The 26,352-nt window shown below is 35.5% G+C and overlaps 1 protein-coding gene across 1 annotated transcript in view; it reads right to left on the bottom strand.

The window, feature by feature from the left end:
- Nucleotides 1–26,352, bottom strand: part of aopep (aminopeptidase O (putative)) — a 112,213-nt gene that overhangs the window by 23,124 nt on the left and 62,737 nt on the right. The gene's annotated exons all lie outside the window — the stretch shown is intronic.

The raw sequence follows: 26,352 nt of genomic DNA, 5'->3' as shown, positions 1-26,352 counted from the left end.
GACTATCAAAGAGCCGAGGCAGAAAAGAGAAGCTCGGAGTGGGAAGAGCATTCCAGCGAGGTAGAACGAGAGCGAGAGGAAATAACATATTGTGCATATTAAACCTCCCTCCCTTAAAGGAGCTCCTCTGATAATCTTCAGAATAAGAGGAAAATCACATTTCTCTCTCTTCTCGAAAAAGCAAAGTGTGCATAATGGTTTCTAGAGTATAGACAGCTAATGGAGGGAAGGAATGCTTTGGGATTTGAGCAGTGGAAAGATGCTTTAAAGTCTCATCTTGCAGTATGGAAATCAGGCCTAAACCAATTATTGCATGAAATGGCTATATTTACAGGGGATTATGTTTCTTTTTTTAATTCTTAGCCTGCTTACACTTGTTTTAACCCATGTTTCAGTCACTAAAATATAACAGTGAAGATGCAAGGAACCGTACAAAGAAACAAGTCGCAACAGTCTCAGACAGGTAGAAATGAAAAGCCCCGTGTGCCGCACATTGCCGTGAGATTATCAAAAAATTGTGTTGCCCTTTGAAAGAGATGACAGAAATTATGAGTCATCCTCATACCACATGCCGACAAACGTTTATAAAGACACAACGTGAGTCACAGCGAAATAATCAAGAATATCGCTGACCTGACAGCATGCTTATATTATTTGCAGGTGTGTGTAAGAAGGAAGACAGAGACGGAAATTCTGCCCTGCTGCTTTTATCTCAAGTCAAAATCCAGCCAAAATTTATGGTAAAACAGTCTGAAGCTGTGGTTGCCAGACATTCACTGAAAAATACATGGGGCCTGCATTGTTGGCACTTCATAATGACACATTTATTACTGGTATAATATTAATATACCACTCTACTTGATCTATCTTAAAAAATTCTGATAACTACCATAATAACACAAGTCTAAAACAATGTAATCAATTAAAGGTTTTCATTTCAGAAATCATTCGATTTGCTGTTCAAGAGAAATGTATTACAGTATTATCAATATTTAGGTAACACTTTATAATAACTATCTGTTATAACTAGTTAATAGACCATTAATAAACTGTTAGTTAATGAGGTTTGGGCACTTTATGTGCTAAACATGAAAAACAAAATCAATAAAAATCTAGCCATTGGCATTATTGATATGAACATGTTTTATCACACCTTGGACCCTCTATACTGAGTGAACCAGCAGCGATGCGCAAAATACTGAGATAAATTCAGGTACTGTCTGGAGAAAGAGAAAGAAGTCAACAGCGGGTACTTCCATTAAAAAGAAAGCTACACCTGTGGACCATGCTGTGCACATGGACAACAACGGTGACGGTAAGCAGGACTGTTTGCTATCTTTTCATTAAAGATGTTTGATCAGGATAAAGTGCCCAAACCTCATGAGTTTGTATTCTGTTGTATACTGCTGTTCTGCCATGTGATGGCTCAGTATGTGTGTTTCTATACATTAAACACAATGTTCAACATTTCATCTGTGGAGTTTCTTTGGTAAAATACAGTACACAGAAAAGGCTATGGGTGGAACAAGGTTGAGGTACAAAAATTGTGTATTTTAAATATCACATCAAATTTCTGTAGCTTGAACTTGTTCCATCCATTTGCTGTTCTACCATGTTTCACTGGTATTAGTAGATGGTTAACAAACTATGAACAACTGATCTGTAAAGTGTGAGTTAATGTATTAGTTAAGTGTTAGTTATTAGCCGATGTATGTTATTGGGAAGTTATTCTAAAGTTGCAACTATTCCTCATTTACTAACAGTTAATAAATGAAGAATAGTTGCAACTTTAGAATAACGTCCCAATAACATATATAAAATATTAACTGATACTTAACAAGTCTTTAGTAAGTAATTTACTAACAGCTTGTTCATGATCTATTACTAATTTATTAGGTATAGTTATAAATCATTAAAATACAGTTAACAAGTCATTTAAAACTTGTTAACTAACAGCTTGTAAGTTATCTATTGGCTATCTATAAGGCACAGTTATAAATAATTAAACTATTAACTGTTATTTAACAAGTCATTTATAACTCATTAACTAACAGTTTATTAATGGTCTATTAACTAGTTATAACAGATCGTTATAAATAATTAACAAACTATTAACTGTTATTTAAGTCATTTATAACCCATTAACTAACAATTTTTTAATGATCTATTAACTAGTTATAACGGATAGTTATTATAAAGTGTTACCAATATTTAAAACAGTTAAGAACATTTTTTTCAGAATTCTTTGATGAATAGAAAGATCCAAAGATCTTTTTTTTGCATTTATCTGAAATAAAAAGCTTTTCTAATATTATACACTATAAAAACTTGGGAGTCACTATAATTATAAAACTTAATACTTTTATTTAGCAAGGATGCTTTAAATTGATCAAAAGTGATGAAGACATTTAGAATGTTACAAAAGATTTCTATTTCAGATAAATGGCATTTTCTGAACTTTCTATTTATCAAAAAAACCTGAAAAAAAAAATCTACATAATAATAATAATACATGTTTTTTGAGCAGCAAATCAAAATATTTCTGAAGGATCGTGTGACAGGAGTAATGACGCTAAAAATTTAGCTTTGAAATCACAGGAATAAATTACATTTTAAAATATATTAAAAAAAGAAAACTGTTATTTTAAATCATAAAAATATTTCAGAACTTTACAGTTTTTGCTGTACTTTGGATCAAATAAATGCAGGCTTGGTGAGCAGAAGAGACTTTTGTTTTTAAAAAAACATTAAAAATCTTTTGACTGGTAGTGTACATGACACTAAAATAATGCAATAAACATGAACTAAGCAGCAAAAAGTAAAATAAAACACCTGACTGTATCTAAATGACAACAAAAAGTAAGTGTTTCATTAAAATATTGCATTAAATCTAATATAATTTACATACGACATGGGAAAGTAACATAGTTAACCAAATGTTAACAGGTTTTTCCTGTAGCATTTCTGCAGAGAGAGCAGACTGATGGAGACTGGAGATGGAGAGAGAAACAGGAAAAGGGAAATGGTGGAGTGAGCGAGGGACACGTAGACAGAAAGCGAGAGAGAGCTGGCAGAAAGAGTGATGTGGTAGGAGATGGGTGGTGGCAGGCCTGCTATTATTACTCCATTATCACATCAGGATCTGTGGAGCAGTGATGCACAGTCTCCTCCCTCCTGTGCCACTTCCCTTTCTCTGTCCGGCCAAACACGCGCACACACCGCTGCATAGCCTGGGACATCTCTCATTCACAGCTTCTGCTGTATTAAATTAGTTACACCTTAATATGGTGAATGAAGTAAGCAACAATCATTATCAGTAGCCTTTTCAAATCACTACTCATGGATGCAGCTTCATCAAGGAGTTGATCCGTTGAAATATCCTTCCCTAAAATGGTTAGGAAATGTAATGGTACACCCCGCCTAACCAAAATAAGAACTATATTTGTCTACATTACTGAAAGAGGGAAGTATTTCACTCTTGACTGCTCTGCGGCCATTCAAGGCCTTAAAAGAACCAGAACCCGGGACAAAATAACTGTGTCAAATAAAAGCAAAATTACAGTAATTTGACCGTGAGAAAGCCAATAAAGTCATCCTGCTTTGAAGAATAAGTGGCAAGGGTCAACCGTTTTCCCGCTCAAATCCGCTGTGAAGAATTAATGTGGTGGAAAGCAAAGACTTCTCACTTTCGGGCCGATAAGCGGGTGCATCGCCGCTTCGGCCTCCGCTCTGTCATTAAGAGCCATTCAAGGGCCCACCCAAGATCATCGGATCCGCCGCCTTTGAAAGACGAGAGGAATTTAAAGTCATAAAAGATAGAGGGGAGACGAAAGCCCTCCTCCACACTCAATTTGCCGCAGGGAATGGCAATTGTTTCGGGATGGCAATAAAAACTTTTCCACACAGGGAACAAACAGCCCCGCTGTGCCCAAATCCACTCATCTTGTCAAAAACAGGGCAGAAAAGAAAGTGAGGTGATCAGCTATCCGGGGGAAACACCCTTTCACAATACATCACTCTGCAAAAAGCTAAAAAGGGTTTTCCCTCACTTATTTGGACTCAACTGAAGACTGGATTTTGGTGCTAAGAAGGTTTTTGATTGCTTTTGAGCCATTTTTTGACCTATCGATTAGTTTATTCAAAATGACATGAACAAATATGTTTTTAAGTAGATTTTGAAAAACCACCAAATCAAAAGTCATTTGGTGCGACCAAATGACCTTTGTTCATCTTCGGACCACAAATTAAGATATTTTTAATGAAATCCAAAAGCTTTCTGACCCTGCATAGGCACTAACACAACTACCATGTTCAAGGCCCAGAAAGGTAGTAAGGACATTGATAAAATAGTTGTGACAACAGTGGTTCAACCATAATTTTATGAAGCTATGAAAATACTTTACTCAACAATTTCTTCTCTTTTGTTTTTTTTGTTTATTTTTGTTTTCTTTGCTCACAAAATGTATTCTTGTAGCTTTATAACATCACAGTTGAACCACTAATGTCACATGGACTATTTTAATAATTTCTTTACTATCTTTCTGGGCCTTGAATGTGCTAGTTGTGTTGCTGTCTATGCAGGATCAGAAAGCTCTTGGATGTCATCAAAAATATCTTAATTTGTTTTCCGAAGATGATGAAAGAACTTACAGGTTTGGAACAACATGAGGGTGAGTAATTACAGACTTTTCATTTTCGAGTGAACTATTTCTTTAAATTTAAAATTTAGATTTCAAAACCAATTTTAAAAATACATTTGTCAAATATTTTTATCATGAACACTGTTATTCGTCATTGACCCTTGAAATACATATGAGAGCCTGAACTCCAGACAGCAGGAAGCAAAGGTACATCACTTCTAGAACAAATACACACAGATGGAGCACAACAAAGTGGAAACTTGCAGAGATCACAAGCAAGAAACACTTGTGAGATATAATGTCAACATGGCTTTCATCACTTGCTCAAGGCCTAATTATTTTCCAACCCTGAATTCATTATTTTGTCATTTGGGCCAAATCAAACAGAAAGCCCCAATATTCATCATTCACCATTGACACACTTGCCTCTGTGAGCCGTATGGACGTCCCGTCCACCGTACGACTCCCTCCACGAGCACAGCTCCACACGTGCAGTCACTCTGGGCCGAGTGTGTTTGGTTTTCCGCTGCCTTTTTCATTTCTCTCCACATGAAAGACTCTTTTCATGCAGTGTCCATGGAAAGCCATGGAAAAGTTAGCAGCACGCAAATAAACAGAGCGAGGAGCTTAATGAAAAATGATGTACTTTTAAATCAGGAGAGCTTTCCTTTGCCTTAATTCATCTCAATCGCCTCTGTTTTAGTCATCCGTACAGCATCCCACCACTTCTAACGAAGAAATCTTAATAAAATACTTGATCGTCTCCAAAAATCCTTTCAACGAAAGGCACAGTTCAGACTTTGCAGAGAGGACAAACAGAATGTATCACTTCCCTGACCGTCTCCTATAAAGAGGAGGGGAAAAAACCACGAGTAAGAGGACGATGTGGTGGGTAAAGAAGTACAGTGACTCATAGGTGCTGAGATTATGTTTCTGTTTGTGGAAAGTGAAAGAAGGCTCACACACACGGACACACCCTGCCACCGTTATTCCTACACAAGCTACACGCAAACCAATGCTTGCATCTACAGGGATACTTCAACCAAAAATTAAACTTCTGTCATTATTTACTCACCCCCCATGTTGCTTCAAACCCGTATGACTTTCTTTTGTGAAACACAAAAGGTGGATTTTTGAAGAATATCGCTTTCAATATAATGAGAATGAATGGAGACTGGAGCTGTCATGCTTTAAAATGACGCAAAAGCACCATAAAGTATCTTAAAAGAGCTCCATACAACTCATGCGCCATATTTCATGACTTCTGAAGCTATACGATAACTTCTATTATGTCTATTGTATGTGCTTTTAGGTCCTTTTCATGCTTGAAAGCTTCCATTGTAACTGTATGGAAAAGTACTAGCGGCAAGTGCAACATTCAACATTTCTCCTTTTTTTTGTTCCAAAGAGTACACGTTTGTAAGCCTAAGTAATTAAAGACATGCATCACTGGATGAACTATGGCTTTAGGTTCTTTTGCAAAAACATACAGTACCAAAAAAAAGAATTTGGTTCAAACAGCGTCTGCAATATGGTAGCGTGTGTGTTATCCTGTACAGAGGGAAATTCCCGTCAATTAGTCTAACAATGTTCTAACACAAGGTTTTATGTTCAATCAGACTGAGTGACAGTTTGGAATAAAATCACATAGGAAACTAGTGACACGTTCCACAAACACAGGAAAAAGGCCAAATGTACTTTCACCTTTTGTTCACTGAATGAGTGTCTGTGTTCCAAGCGTGTCTGGAATATAAATATAAATTAAAATACTAAAAAAAACATTCTGTAAGTCAGATTTTTTTTGTTTTGTTAACAAAAATGAAGCCACAAACAGTAGCTGGCAAACAACATTAACTTTATCTTAAAGTTTTAGGTAAAAGTATATTGTTCACACTGTAAAAAGTATTCACCAGTTTCAACTTAAAAACTTAAGTTTACCAGCTCCCCTAAAATGTTAAGTTAAATTAACTTAAGTTGTTTAAACTCACAAGTTAAATCAACTAGTTTTGATTGTAATAAGTTAAAATGACTTGTAGTTTTAAGCTGATTTAACTTAAAAACTTAAGGCAGCTGCTGAACTTTTTTAAGTTGAATCTGGTGAAAACTTTTTACAGTGTAGGTGCCTTAAAGGTCAACTTTGGTTTTAGCTTAAACCATTTCTTTAGCATCTACTTTTCTTTGCAGTTTACTTGTCTTGTCTCAAGGGACAAACAGACTTTGAAAGTACAAACGCTCCGTAGTTTGTCAAATAAAATGAGTTTATGATATGGAATGCATAATATAGAAAAAAATACAGTGTGAAGAAGTTCACACTGGTGTCATTGTTTGACATTTTGTTTTACAAAAACATTAGCAATTCGACAAAATGCTAAAGAATGTGTTATTTCCAAAGAAATTTAGAAATACTGATTTATTGACTCCTTGCACTTGACATTTCACTTGTTGCATAGCATTAGGAACTTTTTTAAAACATGGAATGAGATCATTTACTTGTCTTTCCATGATGAACAGAAAAGTGTTCAAATGATTTTGCAGTAAACAACATTTAAGACATTTAACGTTTTATGCGTCATACACTGCCATTTAAAAGTTTGGGGTTGGTAAGATTTGCATGCATTTATTTAATCAAGAATAAGGTAAAATTTAAATATCATACAGTAAAATCTGTGAAATAGTATTGCAATTAAAATAGCTGTTCTCTATTTCAATTTTAAATTCTAATTTATTCCTATGAAGCAAAGCTGAATTTTCAGCTTCATTACTCCAGTTTTCAATGTCACATGATCCTTCAGAAATCATTCTAATATGCATTCTTAAAGCTTAAGAAACATTTCTTATTATTATCAATGTTGTATCAACAGTTGCACTGCTTAATATTTTTGTAGACACTATGAAGCATTGTTTTTCAGGCTTCTCTGATGAATATAAAGTGTAAAGCAAATAGCATTTATTTAAAATCAAAGTCATCTGTAATCAATCATTAGTCTTTTGGTAAATCTTTGTGGCTCTAATATTTTTTAAATAAGTAATGGGATAAGAATTGTATGTTATTTGTGAAAAGTGCTCACTCTGCTCCCCTCTGGAGCCCTATATCCTGTCGTTGTTAATGCAACAGTAGGAATATTAAATTAGAAACCTAAAACTATAAACCTTCACTTCTACTCGACTGACTTTACTCAAACATCTGGTAATTAACTTTAATTACAAGTCTCAAATCTCAAAGATGACTGTAAATATGCTGTGTCACTAATCACAGAGAGGCTTCTTTATCAAGCTTAACAAGTATTGAATGAGGCCAGAGATGTTGAAGGACGCAAGTGAATTGGTGAAGGGCAAAGCAAAGTGTTTACTATAAAAGTACTCTTAAATGGATGCATAAAACTAGGGGACAGCCTAGTGCACCAATGCAGATTTCTCAAAGCGGGCTTTTGCTTTCATCTGCCGGCGCATTTAAGCAAAACCTTGGAAACAGAGATGCTCTCCCTCTTTGAAACCTCAAGCGTTGGGTCCCCTTCGAACCTTTGCCCTGTGGAGGGTCTTGTGTGGAAGAATGCACACCATTCACTCCCTGTTATTCTTGCACAAGAGTCTGTGCCTAAGTGGCATTATTAAAACACAGAGCGTGATTTCTGTGGCAGTTTTACTGCTTCTGGGCTTTTTATGCTGTCTGACCACAGCCTCGTAAAAACACACTCCGGCATTGACAGACGGCACAACACCCGGCCTGGGGTACTTGGGTTACACTTGCTATTTTCCCCTGCGCCTTTCTCTACATTGTTGTCTTTATCAAGGCTTTTTTTGTCCCACCGGTAAACTTTGCCTCAGGGTAGACGTCCCAAACAGTCAAACCCTTTGTCTTTGAACGTGGCAGATCTCAGGGTATCTACGTTGTTGCAGGAAGATAAATGATGACATATGACACACAGCAGTAAACACACATTGGCTCTGTGGCTCAGGTGATATAAGCCTCTCAGTTTCAGTGGCATCGGGGTTCACTCGTCACCACGGGGAAGGCAAGACTTCTGTGAATTATAGATCATATGAGGGCGGGTCTGCCCTTTAGAAAAGCAGCACTGACTGTGATTGTGTGTACACAACTGCAACCATACCCTAATGCATTAGAAAAAACCTTGTCTAATATCAAGAACAAGATACATTTGTTTAATTTAATTCATTGTTTCAATAATTTAACAAAAATACTTTTCCAAACAATTTCATTTAAAGAAGTTTGTCATCCAAGATGTTCATGTTTTTCTTTCTTCAGTGGTAAAGAAATTGTGCTTTTGGAGGAAAACATTTCAGGATTTTTCTCCCTGTAGTGGACTTCTATGGTTCTTCCAAAATACAGTTTAAATGCAGCTTCAAACGATCGCAAATGTGGTTGTAAACGATCCCAGCCGAGGAAGAAGGGTCTTATCTAATGAAACGATTGGTTATTTTACTTTAAAATTACAATTTATATACTTTTTAACCTCAAATGCTCGTCTTGTCTTGTTTTCCCTGAACTCTGTTTTTTCTGGTTCAAGACAGTTTGGGTATGTCGAAAAAAATCTCATTTTCTCCCTCAACTTCAAAATTGTCCTGCATTGCTCTTTTACCATTTTGTTAAGGGTGTTTGATCTTCTTTGCATGTTCACTTTGCAAACACTGGGTTAGTACTTCTGCAGCGATGTAGGATGATTTCGGAATGATTTTTGAAGTTAAGGGAGAAAATAAGATGGGAGTTTTTCAACATACCACATTTGGGATCGTTTGAAGCCACATTTAAACTGCATTTTGGAAGTTCAAACTCTGGGGCACCATAGAAGTCCACTTTATGGAGAAAAATCCTGAAATGTTTTCCTCAAAAAACATAATATATATACAAAATAAATGCCAGCAATCCAAGCTTTAAGGTACACTACAGGCAATAACACTTTTGTCATTCTCCTGTCAATTTTGACATTTTGTCTTTCTTTCTTAAGGCAAAAAGAATTAACATTCTAGATTTTTCTCCACATAGTGGACTTCAATGGGGATCAACGAGTTGAAGGTCCAAATTGCAGTTTTAATGCAGCTTAAAAAAAAAAAAACACACACACACACACACACACACATTTATATACTTTTTAACCACAAATATGCGTCTATGACTTCATGCATTACGCAATCATGTTGAAAAGTGATTGAAAAGTCACACGTGTTTAGTTTTGTGTGTTTAGGTTCAAAAAGGTAGGGTAGGGGCTCCAATACTCCAAGATCATTGTTTTACCTTTTTTTGTAATGGCTGTTTGACTTTTTTTGCTCGTTTGCTTTGTAAACACTGGATTGGTACTTCCGCCTACGTCATGCATGATCTTTCCAACGTGATTACGTAAGGCATGAAGTTGAGCTAGTGCATGATGAGCATTTGTGGTTTCAAAGTATATACATATTTATTTTTCTTTGAAAATGTCCTATCGTTTCGTTAGATAAGACAATTTCGAACTTCAACCCACTGATCCCCATTGAAGTCCACTATGGTGAAAAATCCTGAAATGTTTTCCTCAAAAACCTTAATTTCTCCGAGTGAAGAAAGAAAGACATGAACATCTTGGATGACAAGGGGGTGAGTAAATTATCAGGAATTTTTTTATTCTGAAAGTTAACTAGGCTGTTTGCACATAATGAGATTTTTCTCTTGCACTGAGCCAAAAATCTTCACTTCAGTATCACTTACATACACCAAGGCTATCCAAAAAAAAAAAATCATTTGAGTCTGAATGGGATCTAAGCATTGTAGACTCAAACTTTTGTGTGAGAGCATGTGTGGTAACCAGCTTCAACAGCAACTCCAATGTTGATAAATGACATTGAAAAATAATCAATGAACCCCCTTTTAGAAGCTAGAATCTTTCTGCCCTTGTTCAACAGGAGGCTGAAGGTGATACACTTGACTCTGTGGCATGGGCTCCATCTCTAGTCTCAGATTATGCTCCCTGTGAGCCGGTCCCTCATAAGACAGCAGAGTACGGAGAGATCCATACCTGTGCATAATCAAGCAGACTGCACCAGACAGCAAGTCGATGAGACATTACTAAGTGAAATAGATATGTCTGTTTTCACAACATTAGCTCATGTGTACTAAAAAGATCTCAGCATGAGACACAGTGGGGTTAATAGAGGGGAATCTGTCAAAGAGATGGAAAAAGCAGGTACCATGATGTAAAAGGCCACAAATTTCCACAGCCTTTTTGTTATATGTCAAATTAAATTTCCTACAATTCAACATCACCGAAAAGATGAACCGTCTGATTTCTATACAGTGGCACCAAACGGAATTACTGTTTGTCTGTTCGAAACCATCACATATTAAATGTATTGACCCTTTACATCTTTCACCAGCTCATAAAATCCCTCTTAGTGCCCCTTTACAGTAACACCTCCATCCCTATGGACCTATACAGCTCAATGTATGTTGGCGCAGTGTAATCATGAGCCCTCCTCCCTCCCTCTTGTGTCCAGCAGCTGAGAAAACAAACATGCCATAGATGTACTGCCTCTGGATACCATGCACTTGAAATGTCTATTATGTTTGACTACAGCTGTCCTAACAAAAAAAAGGTTACGTTGACCTTGCCCTTCTAATACAGAGAATACCCAGCAGCTCTCTTGATGGGTAATGTGATACAATTGTCACTGGGATGTGTTAGTGATTCTGACACCCCAAACAAAGTGTCACTACTTGTGCATCCTCACCTACCGCCGTGTCTAGTTTGAGCACTTTGCCTTCAACTTTAACTTAATTATCAACCACACATCAAAGTTTGCTAAACCCAGAGGTCTAATCAATCAAGTCAATTACAGTAAGGTTCAATTAGTTACCAACAGTTAACCCTTTAAGTGTTATGAACTAACATTGAATAGTAATTTTACAGCATTTATTAATCTTGGCTAAAGTTAATTTTTACTTCTACTAATACATTTTTAATATTGTAAGTTAACATTAAATTAACAGTAATGTATTACAAATGCGGTTACTGTTAACTAAACATTCGATAAAAAACTTAAACTTAAACAAACTTCTTAAATAAACTTCTTTTTTTAGAATTCTATTCTGCTCAACTGTTTTAAATATTGATAATAATAATAATACATATTTCTTGAACACTAAATCAGCATATTAGAATGATTTCTAAATGATCATGTGACACTGAAGACTGGAGTAATGATGCTGAAAATGTAGATTTGATCACAGGAATAAATTACATTTTAAATATCATTTCAAATTGAAAACAGTTATTTTAAATAGTAAAGATATTTCAAATGTTTACTGCTATTGCTGTACTTTGGTGAGCAGAAGAGACTTCTTTAAAAAAACATTAAAAATCTTACTGTTCAAAAACTTTTGACTGGTAGTGTAAATACTATAATACTGATTACAAAAGAGCATTAATTAACAAACAAACAATATTTATAAAATCAACATTAATCTCGATTAATGAATGACAAAAACTGTGCTAATGCATTAACCTCCACTGCATTCATCTTATTGCACTGAACTAGAAAATGTAAATCTGTGAAACAGTTGTTACTTTAAAGTTGATGTAATTTCAACCACCTGGACACAACAACATTAGCTCAACCAATCATGTGAGTTGGGGTCGGGCCAGTCTGTTTTTTGACCAATGGTAGACAGACGGAGTGTTCAAACCTGAAAACATTTTCAAACCTGACGCTATTTCTTCCTAAAAATCATTTTGTTGATTTAACCTAATATTACTAGATTGGTTTAGTCAACATAAACAATATTTGTGACTTGAATAAGAGCATTTAATTTAGATGTCACCACATTAGGCTATCGGACAAAACATTTTTTACAGTGTGGGAGGGTGAACAGAGAGAGAAAGGCGGAAAACAGGGAAATGTCCTCAACCCACTGCGTAGCACAGCCACATAAAGGACAGCTTTGACGAGGAGAACAAAAGGTCTACTTGTGTGCATAATATCTGCAAATTGGGAGACAAAAACAAACAGCTGTGGGTGAAATGCTGAGAAGAAAAGGGGGGTCACAGTGAGGAAGGGGGGCACATGTTCAAAGCCGAGAGAAACAGGCCTGTGTCATCGCAGGTGCTCGCCGAACACATAGACACAACAACGTTGACTATACGGTGACTGATTGGTAAACAACGAGAGGTGCAACAGGGAAGATCAAAGCAAAATATCTATTGTTAATAAAAGCACCTGTTGAAAGACACTTTGATGATACCTGTTTGAGAGGGCATCAAAGCATGACCAGACTTTTGTGCTCGTCTCCAAACAGCTACTGATACCGCAATCCAAACCAGAAGATGGCTTTGAAAAACGCCTCAACTGGCATGCGTTCTGTGGTCTAGACCGAAGGAATTTCTGGATTTGTCGTCCAGATGTCATCGCAAGGCTACCTCTAAGTGACCCCTCAAAATGGCTGCACATGCCATTTGAGGATCCAGCTTTTTTTTTTCACTAGCTACCATCTCATAGGTCACCTGTTGCACAGACTCACTCCACATAAGCTCCTTGTTCATATTGAGTTACAATTTAATCAAAATGAGAAATCTGATTAGACCCCTGGAATATGCCATCATATGAGCTCGCCAAGGGCTGAAAGACCATTTGGTGTGCTTACTATATATCTGCACGTTTGAGAAGTAAAAGGGAACATATGATGTTTTGCAATTTTAGCAGGAAATGTATAGACTAAAAAAACCAAGAGGAAGATGGAGACTATGAGTTTTACAGACAGATGACATCACTTTAACTAAATATAATCCTACAGATGGCTTGCCATAATTTGTCATTTCTCCTTTTTATCAGATGATACAGTCAGTATACATTTTGTATACTCCACACACACAGGCAGACATTTCCCCATGTCAACTGAATTTCCTCCATATGAGCGCGAGCGGATTTGCGAGATGGGAAAGAGGAAAACAAACCTCACAAATAAATGAAAATGTTAGTGAGATAGCATCGGTTCCTGCTAAAAGCCTGCTCGGGTTCATCTCCCCACATGCTGGCGTAGTAGCTGCCACCTGACGAGACCCTGGCACAATGTGTTATGAAAATGAAATGCTAACGTGTCTGCAGGGCTGGACAAGGGTCTGGTGACTGGATGCAGATGGAACTGCAGCTTACAGCTCCCTGCCGACCTTCAGATTAGACCTCGAAGCTCGCGGGGGTCGGGAGATAGACTAAGCCCAGATATCTTTCTCAGTATCCGATGTTCCTTTCACGCATCACTGGAGCTTTGGAGCCAAACAAAACATGAAAAAAGAAAGGTTGTGTCCAATGTCGCGGAGTAACTTCCTTGAAGTAGCAATGCTACTACCTTAACTTAAATAGCAGTGTAGCGTGACAAAATGTGTGCTTCTGCACTATTCTATGGATTAGAATAAACACTGTGATTATTGTGTTCACACAGAAAATTAATAGCACTTCAAAGAGTTGAAAATGAACCAAATATGTAACCCTTGTCTTAAGTAGCACAGGTATATTTGTAGCAATAATAAAAAAACATTGTATAGGTCAAAATGATCAACTTTTCTTTAATGCCAAAAAGATCATGTTCCATGAAGATATTTTGTAAATTTCCTGCTGTAAATATATTAAAACTTAATTTTTGATTAGTAATATGCATTGCTAAGAACTTTAAAGGCGATTTTCTCAATATTTTTTTTTGCACCCTCAGATTACAGATTTTCAAATATCATCCTATCCTAACAATACATCAATGGAAACCTTATTTATTCAGCTTTCAGATCTCATGTTCAAAAAATTGACTGGTTTTGTGGTCCAGGGTCACATAAAACAAAAACAAGCTACCAGTTTGTGTTCCGTGACATTGGATGAGATTTGCCATTTTATTCCAAAATGTTCAGCCAAATGCTGCTATCCATTACAACATTTTCAATATAGTTTGTCTTGTATTTAGTGTACCGTATCTGAGCTGTCGCCCCAATTCAAATTAATTTGATTCTAAATGTTTATTCATTCAAAAACCCTCATTGTTGTTCTGCCAGAAACTAGAAATTGCATAATTGGATGGTGGCATGCAAAAATATCTCCAGTTCGATCTCATGAGAATTTGTAATAATTAAATTTGTTTGAAATGACACAACTGGAAGAAAACACACAACTCACATTCAACCTAAATCTAACCATAAAACTTCACCGCCTGACCCAGTCCTTAAACCTAACCGTACATTTTCATACTAACCAAGTCAAAAAAATATGACTTCAGCATCTTATACAAATGATTGCCTGTTGTACTGCACTCTCAAGTAACTCCAATGTGATTAGTAGGGCTGGGTTTTGACACAAATTTCACAATTCGATTACATTCTGATTCACAAGCTTGTGATTGATTTGATTTGATTCAATATCGATTGTTTTGGATATATATCTGGTACAGTATATGCCAGATTTTCTCAACTAATGCTGTAAAATATACATGAGAGTCAGTTGATTCTACATTACTATAATATTGAAGGTTAAAACGAACTGATTTATATACAAATGCTTAAATTACACTCAGTTTAGTTTTTATAATGATAGAGTTACAATTACATCATATTTCTTTTTTTTTTTTAAATACATACAGATGGTGTCTGTAATAAAAACTTAAATTTTATGTTAAATTTTATGTTATTTATTTTATGATATGTTATAGGGGGCAGCCGTGGCCTAATGGTTAGAGAGTCAGACTTGTAACCCAAAGGCTGCGGGTTCGAGTCTCAGGTCCGGCAGGGATTGTTGGTGGGGGGAGTGAATTTCCAGCGCTCTCTCCACCCTCAGTACCACGACTGAGGTGAGTTCCTTGAGCAAGGCACCGAACCCCCAACTGCTCCCCAGGCGCCACAGCAATGGCTGCCCACTGCTCCGGGTGTGTGTTCACGGTGTGTGTGTGTTCACTACTGTGTGTGTGCACTTGGATGGGTTAAATGCAGAGCACAAATTCCTAGTATGGGTCACCATACTTGGCCTCACGTCACCTCCTTATATGGTGCATATATTTAGCAAAATGCGCCTCACTAGAGTTTTTTTTAAGCTGAATAACAAGTTTTTGCTGGCCAAATATTTTTTTAGGATAAATGTGACGTTACGTGACATTGTTTACAAGCTGTTATACTGATGTCTTTATGCGGCTGAAACACTGATTGAGTGATTACATGAAAAAGGATAAAGATTTTGGCAAGTTTTTTTTCTTTTAACACACCTTTGCATGTTTATTCATGTTTATTTTGTGCTATAACTAGTATTAAAGTAGAGAAGACGATCAGTTCATGTACTTTTCTAGTTGTACTCTTTTTTTTAACATACCTTTGGATGTATATTCTTGTTTATATTGTGCTGTAACTTGTATTAAAGCAGAGGAGACGATCAGTTCATGTGCGCTTCACGTTGTACTCTTCCTTTTAACATACCTTCGGATGTTTATTCATGTTTATTTTGTGCTATAACTTGTATTAACGTGGAGGAGACGATGAGTTCACATGCGCTTCACATTGTACTCTTTCTTTTCACATACCTTTAGATGCCTAAGCAGCATTTACTGTTTGAATACTGCAAAAAATGGACAGAAATCTTGAAATCTGAGACTTTGTTTCATATTAAAAGTAACAAAGCACAAAGCTTATTGCAATTTATTGGATGGGAGGTGCGCTACAATGTTCCCTCCATTAACTGAAAACAGGATTTAAGAATCAATATCATTTCGCAAAAATGAGAATCAATTCAAATCGAAAAATCAATATTTTTTTACCCAGCCCTAGTTTTAGATCTTTTTAGTAAGTAAGTTACAGTTCAACTACTTTTTCCAAGAGTAGCTTGACCGTAGTTGAAGTATTCTAAATTGGGTAGCTTGACAGCTTTCAAAGATGCTTTCCCAACACTGATGGTGTGAATGCATGCAAACACCAGAGCACTGGGACTTATCTGTCTAAAGCACTCATGCACACAGAGATGCGCACATACACTTAACTACCAACAAAAAGTAAAGAGATTCTCTAAAATCATTTACAAAACGTTTCACACACACAAAAACTGACTACAGACGGACCGTTTCATGCAGCATCAGTGGATTGTGGCGGTGGCTCTTTAAGAAGATTAAAGACTCCTGACAAGCAGCACGGGATGAGTCATCCTTACACATGGAGACTAATACGTGGCAGAGTGTCACACCAGGCGGCTGCTAACAGACCTGCTCTAAACATCTCCACCTGCTTTAACACTCAGATTCAGCTTTAGATTCAGCTATTCAGTATTGCATCCACACCAATTAAAACAACCGCACAGAGAGGCCACGACTGATCCCTAGACATTCTTTGAATCCATCGTGAATTTACCAAATAAGCAAAATTGAAAGGTCAAGGTCACATGATTCATCAGCAATGACTCATATTTGCTTTTTCAGAGAGTTGACACTTACTAAAGTCGCTTTTGGAGTTTTCTCGACAGTTCTTAAAAGCAAAAAAATCTCCCATTGCACCTCTTGCGAAATGAGAGGTCAAAAACACAACTCCTACATGCTGTAGATTCTTTTACCTTTCTATTTTCTGGTCTAAATCTAAGGTTTCAGGTTATAATAGGCTGCAGGGATTATAGAGACAATGCAAAGGCAGGTGAATGTACAGTAACACACCTATGGACCAGTTAAAGCTGATGGATTCCGTGCTCGCTAGTACAACAAGAAGCAACAAATGCCAGCCACCCACGTACAAAAAATTAATTTGGATGCAAAACTATCTACGAAAATCTGGGCTAGCATACGGACATCTTTTAATTTGAGTGTCATATTGCTGAACAGACCCCCACGGAGAATGAAGCAAACACAACAGAAGGATGCAGTGTGATGGTAAGTGTGCTTTAATGTGCTATCGTCATCCTCCCTTTGTGCCCAAGCAGCGATGATTACAGCGAGCCATCCAACACGCAGTCCACTGATTGTGCCAGTCAGGCGGGCAGCTATTTCTGCCCGCTATTCCTGTCTGTACCATTACTACTCGCTCTCTGGCCCCTCTCAATTCAAGACCCAAATATAGCGCCATCAAATGGATCTGATAAGGGCTCATTTTCCTGGCCTGCTGCCAGCAAGCCAGAAAATCACTGAAACCATTTCACAATGGCACCAGTCCAATGGCATTTTGATTTGTAGGGGGGTTTGCTCTGTTTATTTTTGATTTTTGGTGCAAACTTTTGGTGGTGTGGGAAGTCTGAGAAAAACTGATGTTTTTCTTTGCTGAGCACAGATAAAATGGACTTCAGATTTGAGATTACAAGCGGAAGCAATTTCTATATATACTAGCATTAAAAAGTTTGGGGTCAGTAAGATTTTATTTTTTATTTATTTTTCATGGTAACACTTTACAATAAGGTTCCATTAGTTAAATGTATGTATTAACAATGAACAATACATTTATTACAGTATTTAGTAATTTTTGTTAATGTGAGTTAATGAAAATACAGTCGTTCATTGTTAGTTCACGGTTAAAAGCACATTAGTAAATGTTGAAATTACCATTAACTAAGATTAATAAATGCCATAGAAGTATTGCTCATTCTTAGTTTGTTAACTAATGTAGTTACTTAATGTAAACTAATGCATCTATGAATATATTTATAATACGAAGCTGTTCATTTTTACTTTTTATTCATTAAAACTGTTTTCAACAATAATAAGAAGAAAGGTTTCTTGAGAAAGGTTTCATATCAAAATGATTTCTAAAGGATCGTGTGACACTGTAGACTTAAGTATGGCTGCTGAAAATTCAGCTTTGCCATCACTAGAATAAATAAAACTCTAAAATATATGAAAATTGAAAACAGTTTTTTAAATTGTAATAATATTTCACAGTATTACCGTTTTCACTGTATTTTAAATTAAATAAATGCAATCTTGGTGAGCATAAGAGACATCTAACATTTTAAGAATCACACAACCCCAAATTAACAGTATTTTTCTCCAAATAAATGAGAAAAATACATTGCGGAAATATACAATTATGACACAAATTCATGAAAATAACAGGAAGACATCTGTCTTTAGTAGTTTTTATTAAAAAATGCAACATTTAATATTGAATATGACCACATTGCATCACAGTTATGTGCCTACTTGTGATCAAATCTATTTTTCACTTATACACTACCGGTCAAAAGTTTTTGAACAATAACAGTAATACTGTGAAATATTTGTACTATTTAAAATATCTGCTTTCGATTTGTACATTTTTTTTTTTAAATGTAATTTATTCCTGTGAACAAACCTAGATTTTTAGCATCATTAACTCAGTCTTCAGTGTCACATGATCCTTCAGAAATCACTCTAATATGCTGATTTGCTGTTCAAGAAACGTTTAAACATATTAAACATATTAGAATGATTTCTGAAGGATCATGCGATGGAGTAATGCTGCTAAAAATTCAGCTTTGAAATCACAGGAATAAATTACATTTCAAAATATATCCAAAATTGTACTGTTTTGCTGTACTCTGGATCAAATAAATGCAGGCTTGGTTAGCAGAAGAGACTTCTTTAAAAAACATTAAAAACCTTACTGTTCATAAACTTTTGACTGGTAGTGTATATCTGTAGTGCATCATTTAGTTAAGGTCACCAGGTCAATAATAAAGCAGACCTTTTTACCAAAGCTAGTAGTTTAGTAGTTAGTAAGTAAAATAGTTGTTTTGTGTGCCTCTAAGCTACCTACTTGTTACAAGCTTTCAAAGAAAAATGCAGTCAGAGTTACAGCCTTCATAGCCCGAAGTCCTATTACGATTTTCTCCTTTGACAGAAGCACTTTGGCTAAAACGGCCCAAATTGATCTGTACGCCTAACGACAAATAAACCCCTTTAAAAGTCTCTGTTATTGGATACATATGTGTCTCCCTCGATAATCTCTGCGCCTGTGAGCCCAACAGCATTAAGCCCCTGCATTAAAGAGCCTGCCGTGTATGCTGTGGGCTTTACAAGTCTGCTCTGTGGACCTTCAGAGAGCGAGAAGGGAGGGGGGAACTCAATGAGGCTAATAGCACCACAGTGGTCCGTGAGACCCGCCGTCTCCCTCGCTCATTACCGAAACGCTGCTTTTTCTCCTACCAGACAGATGTCGGAGCGCGGCGCTTACGACCAGTGAGAAATGAGATGAAGTGATGCCCGAGTCACTTCAGAACGTTTTTTTATTCGTGACCGTTGATTTCATTTCCCACCAAATGAGGCCCGTGGAACATGATGCAAAACATGCGCGGAGTAGTTTAACACGAGCGTTATACGCTACCTCCCATTTAAAAAGGCGCATTTATTCACAAATTGGTATTTGACATAAATCCAATTGGAGCTCGAACGTCACGGTTGTGGAAATAGTGAGGGGCAACCATATGTAATCAGTTAAAGCGATGTGTGTCTGTGTATTTCCTAACTGATGCCTTTTCCATGTGCACTGGAAAGACAAACACAGATGGTATTTAATGACACTGAAGATGTTGCTAGCTAGTTTTCGGTGAGGAAACCACTCACGTTAAAAGCTTCAAGCCCTATTCCTCAGAGAAAAGTTCAGCTTAGGCTTTTGAACGAAAACCTCTTGCTGATTAAAAACGTAATGATCTGAATCACATAATACAATGATACTGTATTTGTGTCCCTTATGTTGAAGAAACTGTCGAAACTAACTTTCCACCTGACTTTCTACCTGAAAAGACAATAGAGTCCTCTAAATATGTGACCTTGGACCACAAAACCAGTCTTAAGTAGCACAGGTATATTTTAGCAATAGTCAAAAATACATTGTATGGGTTAAAATGATCGATTTTTCTTTTATGCCAAAAATCATTGGGATATTAAGTAAAGATCATGTTGCATGAAGATTTTTTTGTACATTTCCTACCATAAATATATCAAAACTTAATTTTTGATTAGTAATATGAATTTCTAAGAACTTAATTTGGACAACTTTAAAGGCCATTTTCTCAATATTTAGATTTTTTGCACCCTCAGATTCCAGATATTCATATAGTTGTATAATGGCCAAATATTGTCCTATTCTAACAAACCACACATCAGTGGAAAGCTTAATTATTTCCCTTATGACTGGTTTTGTGGTCTAGGGTCATATACATTCTTAAATTTGACTTTTTTCATTCTGTGGAACACAAAAGAATATTTTTTAAAGAATGTTTTTGTACAATGAAAGTCAATGGGGTCCAAAACAACACTGATGTGGAACGACCCAAGTTATTGATGACAGAATTCGAATTTTTGCATAAACTATCCCTTTACGCTTATGCTGAACACCACATTAAAACCCAGAGGTCTCCAGACACATGTTAAAGTGCTTCTATGCTGAATGGAGAGAAGAAGAAAAAAACGAGAGACCGCAGAGTTCTGCTTTCGTGCACCAGGAGTGGCAGAGCCTTTTATATACATACTGTTCATATAATGCTTTGGCTTTTAAAGAGCCTGGGTCTACATTACAACCCTCGACGCTGTTCTCTAGCAAGCGAGCGCCCAATTACCGCATCAAATAAAAGCCATCAGCTATATGAGGTTTGCTGATTATGATGGGCTTGCATAGGAAGTTGGACGCAAGAGCTCTTTTGAGAACATGGCTTATTACATCCTTATATAGCACAAAGCAGACCATGGAAATTCTCAGCCATGCAATTCACAATAAAAACGCAGACACGTGTGCGCAGGCTAATGCTAATACACGCGCATATCCAGGAATTCAGCCTCAATAACAGGAAAAAGGTCGAGAAACTGCTAGTATGCGCCTGTATGCCAATGGTTTTCAATTGGTAGATGTTGTAAATGCATCATCTGCCTCTAAAGAGCATCACTGATGGCCAGTGAACATTTTTTGCAAGCAACATCAGTCGATATTAACTTTGAACTTTAAACAAAATCAATTGAATGCTAAAAAGCATGTTTAAAACCACTTCAAACACACCAGCACATGTGCGATGTTTAGGTTTTCATAAGGCTAGTCAGTCATCCAGTTGCGATACTGGTTACAGCTTTGAGTTGATCTGCATCTGACTTTGAAGTTTAAATACATTCAAACTTAAAATAACTTTTCTGGTTAAATGATTGCATGTTGTATAAACCCCTCTGATGTGAGGAATGTGAAATGTAGTGTGTGTGTGTGTGTGTGAGAGAGAGTGTAATAAAAAGCACATGACTTCATGGTTTATTCTCTCTAGCATTTGTTCCTCTCCACAGCCTCTGCCCTTCACTTGCTCCTCCGCAATTGGACATGGACCCTGGATCATTCCCACACATGCAGACAAGATACACATTTGACATCTCTCTCTTCTCACCCACATCCACACACACTCCTCCACGACATAAAAATCTTTGTATTTTTGTCAGGTTTTCCAGTAAAAATACACAAAGCTGGAAGAATTTAAATAAAGCAAAACTTGTTTTCAATGTTTTCCTACTTCACTGCAAAACTTGTAGAAAACTTCACTTATGGTTAGACAAAAAAAAAATAATGAACAATGATACATTACACTATTTATTAATCTTTTTTAATGTTAGTTAATAAAAATACAGTTTGTACCTATAAAAACAGTTTGTACCTATAAAATTAATTTAATTCAAATATATTATACTAATTTTACTCAGATAAATGTATAAAAGCAATATTTTACTAAAAAACATAATAATACTGATTGTAAATAAATGACTGTAAAGAATATTTATTGTTTTCAGAGAATATATATTGAAAATTTTGTATTTTTTACCTCATTTATTTAGCATAAATTAAAAAATGTATGATATCATATCATCTGTTTGAAATCAATTTAATTTTTTCATTTTAATGGGAAAAATACAAATTTACTGACTTTTAGTGAATATTTCCTGAATAACGTTTATTTTTTACATATGGGATACATGTTTTTCTATATTAACATACATCTAACATAATTTAGTAAGGTTTACACAAAACAACACCAAATAAATAAATAAGGAATATTATTATGAATATTATTATTATTATGTACCAGTGAGATAAGAAATACATTTTAAGACATATCCAAAATAAATGCATCTTAATATAAATATAATATAAATAATGAAAAAACATTATTATTTTTTTTGTGGAAAATCACTAATATACTAATTATATTGTATTAAATTAAATTATTATATCATATTATATTATATTATTAATTTAAATTAAAAAAGTTTTAGAATTTTGAATCATTTCAAAAAAGTTACAAAGAACATTATATGTTATAATAATGTTTTTGTGATAACTTTTGCTAAATTATCAAAAATCCCCAAAATATCTAGAATTAAAATATCAAATAAATGCCCTTGTGAGCATACAAGACTTATTTTTTTAAAAATCTTTTTGAGACCAAAGTTTGGAATGGTAATGTAATGAAAAAATTTAAAACTTAAATTCTTATTCTATTTTTTATAAATAAAAAACAAATAAAAAATACTAAATTCAGAATATTAAAATATACCACCTAGTTAACTTTTTTAGCCTAAAACAAAAAGTTACAAAATGAACAATATAATATAATATAATATAATATAATATAATATAATATAATATATTTTTAAGTTTGTGTTCTTTGAATTTAGTCAAGGAGGTATATGTGTCAGAGTTCAGAACTACTTTTTTTTTTTTTTACTGGAAAACCACAAATATACTGATTAAGAAAATATGATATGACGATTCGTCTGCGTCTGTATGTGAAGCACTATCCTGCCAATATCAGCAGTCGCTCCTTCATATTCCTGTATTTTCCCTGACGTGCCATTAGCTCATGTGAGGAATGAGTCAGAAGTAATGGAAGAGACCTCCCCACCTCTTCCCTTTTTACTTCTGGCAAAGGAGGGGCAGCAAGTGAAAAGGTCAGTCTTGTTTTGATTTTGTTTATGGATCTTTCTATTTGTTGTTTCTCATAGATCCCGCCGAACTGAGCTCGTCTCTAATAACAGTGCAAATGAGACTCCAGCCCTGGCAGTCGTGAGTAACCGCGCATTTTTGGACCGACTCGTGCACTGTCTGATGCCAAAATATTCACTAAATGCAGACCCCCCCCCCTCACACATACACACAACTTCAGACATTAGACCTACAGTCTGTCATTTTGTGCTCTCAGGTCTTTGGAGAGGATCTGGATTGAGGGGCCTACTTCCTTTACCTCTTCCTCCATATCCATAAATCAGCTTTGGTTTGGGGATGTGGCGCACGGAAAAAAAAACTTGAGGGAAAGAGTGAGTTTGAGACTCTGAGGAAACAGGTCATGGCAATCAAGCGCTCTCTTGGACATCTGTGCGCACGGTAGTAAAAAGGAAAATGGGTTTATGCTGTCAGATAAACCTGAGTGGCGTACATTACCGCAAAAAAAAAAAAAATCGAACAGGCCATGGGAACATCCATTTGGCTATGCGGAGTAACGGTAATGTCAGCACACAACAGGAATTTGGAATAGGCTCAAAAACACATCGTCCCGCAAGGAAGCGCTTTCATCTACATTCCAGCGCACATTCAGAGGAGTACACGAGCGTATAAAACAAATGCCGAAAAAGGAATTGAAGAAATGACCATGAAGAATATAGATTAGGAGTTCGGTGTATCTGCGTGTCGCTATGGTTTCAGGCGCTGCGGTCTGAGGGAAGGATTATGTTACTCACGAATGTGACCTTAATTTCAGACAACCCAGCATACCTTTTTTTGACACTGTATATACAAAGAAAGATTTCACAAGAGCCAAACCTCAGAGCATTCAGGAACTTCCTATAGTGTCTAGCCATTAGATTACCTGTTCCCTAAACCAACAATATGGCCTTATCATCTTAGCTCATATGATGAGGTGTTGCGGTGCAGTGGTTAAATGAGAGTGAGGCAAGTTCGAGTCTGGCCCGCATTTCACTTCCTGATCCCGTTTCCCCAAATCTTTCTATTCTTTCTTTACTATCCCTATAAACAAAAGCGTAAAACTGGTGAAAAAATACATGAAAACTGGATTGGTTGCTAAAAGATCATGTTTCGAACTATGCATGGAGCAAATGTGTCACTTTTGAGAGACTTTTTTTTGGCAACATGTTTTATTCAGCAAGAATGCATTATACGAAAGTGATGATAAAGACTTTTACATGTTAAAGGCTGCATCAGCGATTTCAAGCCTGAAACATAAAGTGTCACATTCAGCTTACCTTTCTTCACGATCCGCTCGCTGCCTGCCCCATAAATTGGCTGTAAAAAAAACTGCGTCTCTGTGGTCAGCCTAGGGTCCGAGATATGCCAAAAAACAATCGGTGCTACCAACCATTCCACAGAAAAACAAACAGTGTTCCAACCAATCACTGTCAGGGGTTTGGTGTTGTGGACTTTCCTACTGGTGCAGGGATGTGAGGGAGGTGGAGCGAAAGTCCACAACACCAACCCCCTGACAGTGATTGGTTGGAACACTGTTTGTTTTTCTGTGGAATGGTTGGTAGCACCGATTGTTTATTTGGCATATCTCGGACCCTAGGCTGACCACAGAGACGCGTTTTTTTTTTACAGCCGATTTATGGGGCAGACAGCGAGCGGATCGTGAAGAAAGGTAAGCTGAATGTGGCACTTTATGTTTCAGGTTTGAAATCGCTAATACAGCCTTTAAGGAACTTTCTATTCATTCATCAAAGAATCCTGAAAAAGCTATAACTGACTACATTCATTATATTAATTATATATTATATTATATTATTCATTTAAATAAAGTTTTATAATTTTAAATCATTTAAAAAAGTTACGAAGAATATTACATCTTTTTTTGCACAACTTTTCTTAAATTATTTTAAATCCTAAAAATATCTAGAATCAACAGTTTAAATAAACAGCATTTATGAGCATAATATAATAATGTAATATTTTTAATTGTATGTAATTTATTTTTGCACTTACTCAAAATAATAATAAATAAATTCTAGCTTTAAAATAAACATTATTATATTATATTATATTATATTATATTATTCATTTAAAGTAAAAAAAAAGTTTTATAATTCTTAATGATTTCAGAAAAGTTACGAAGAATATTATATCATTTTTTTCATAGCTTTTGTTAAATTATCTAAAATCCTACAAATATCTAGAATTAAAAGATCAAATACGTGCCTTGGTAAGCATGAAAGATTTATTTTAAAAACATTAAAAAAAATCTCACAGATCCCCAAATTTTGAATGGTAATGTAATGATAAAATATATAAATTATCATATATCTTATTAAAGTTCTAATGTAATATAATACAATAATATATTATTATTAATTGTATGTAATTTTTGCAAGTCAAAATTCTAATAAATAAATAATAATAATAATAATAAATAATGTTTAAAAATGTTATCAAGAACATTCTATCATTTTTTTGACATAACTTTTGCTTAATTATCTAAAATCCTAAAAATACTTTGAATTAAAATATCAAATAAATGCCTTGGTGAGCATAAAATACTTATTTTAAAAACACCTTTTAAAAAAATTCTACTGACCCCCAAATTTTTAATGGTAAAGTAATGATAAAATGTATAAATTAATATCTTATTAAAGTTATAATGTAACATAATATAATATTAATAATTGTATGTCATTTATTTTTGCAATTCAAAATCCTAATAAATAGATTCTAGCTTTAAAATAAATATTATATTATATTATATTATTCATTTAAATTTAAATTTAAACTTTTTAGAATTTTAAATGATT

Source organism: Garra rufa, chromosome 15, assembly GCF_049309525.1.
Source record: "Garra rufa chromosome 15, GarRuf1.0, whole genome shotgun sequence".
In the NCBI taxonomy this organism is placed as follows: Eukaryota; Metazoa; Chordata; class Actinopteri; order Cypriniformes; family Cyprinidae; genus Garra; species Garra rufa.
Note: the sequence above shows the minus strand (reverse complement) of the source record. Positions and strands in the feature narration are given on the sequence as shown.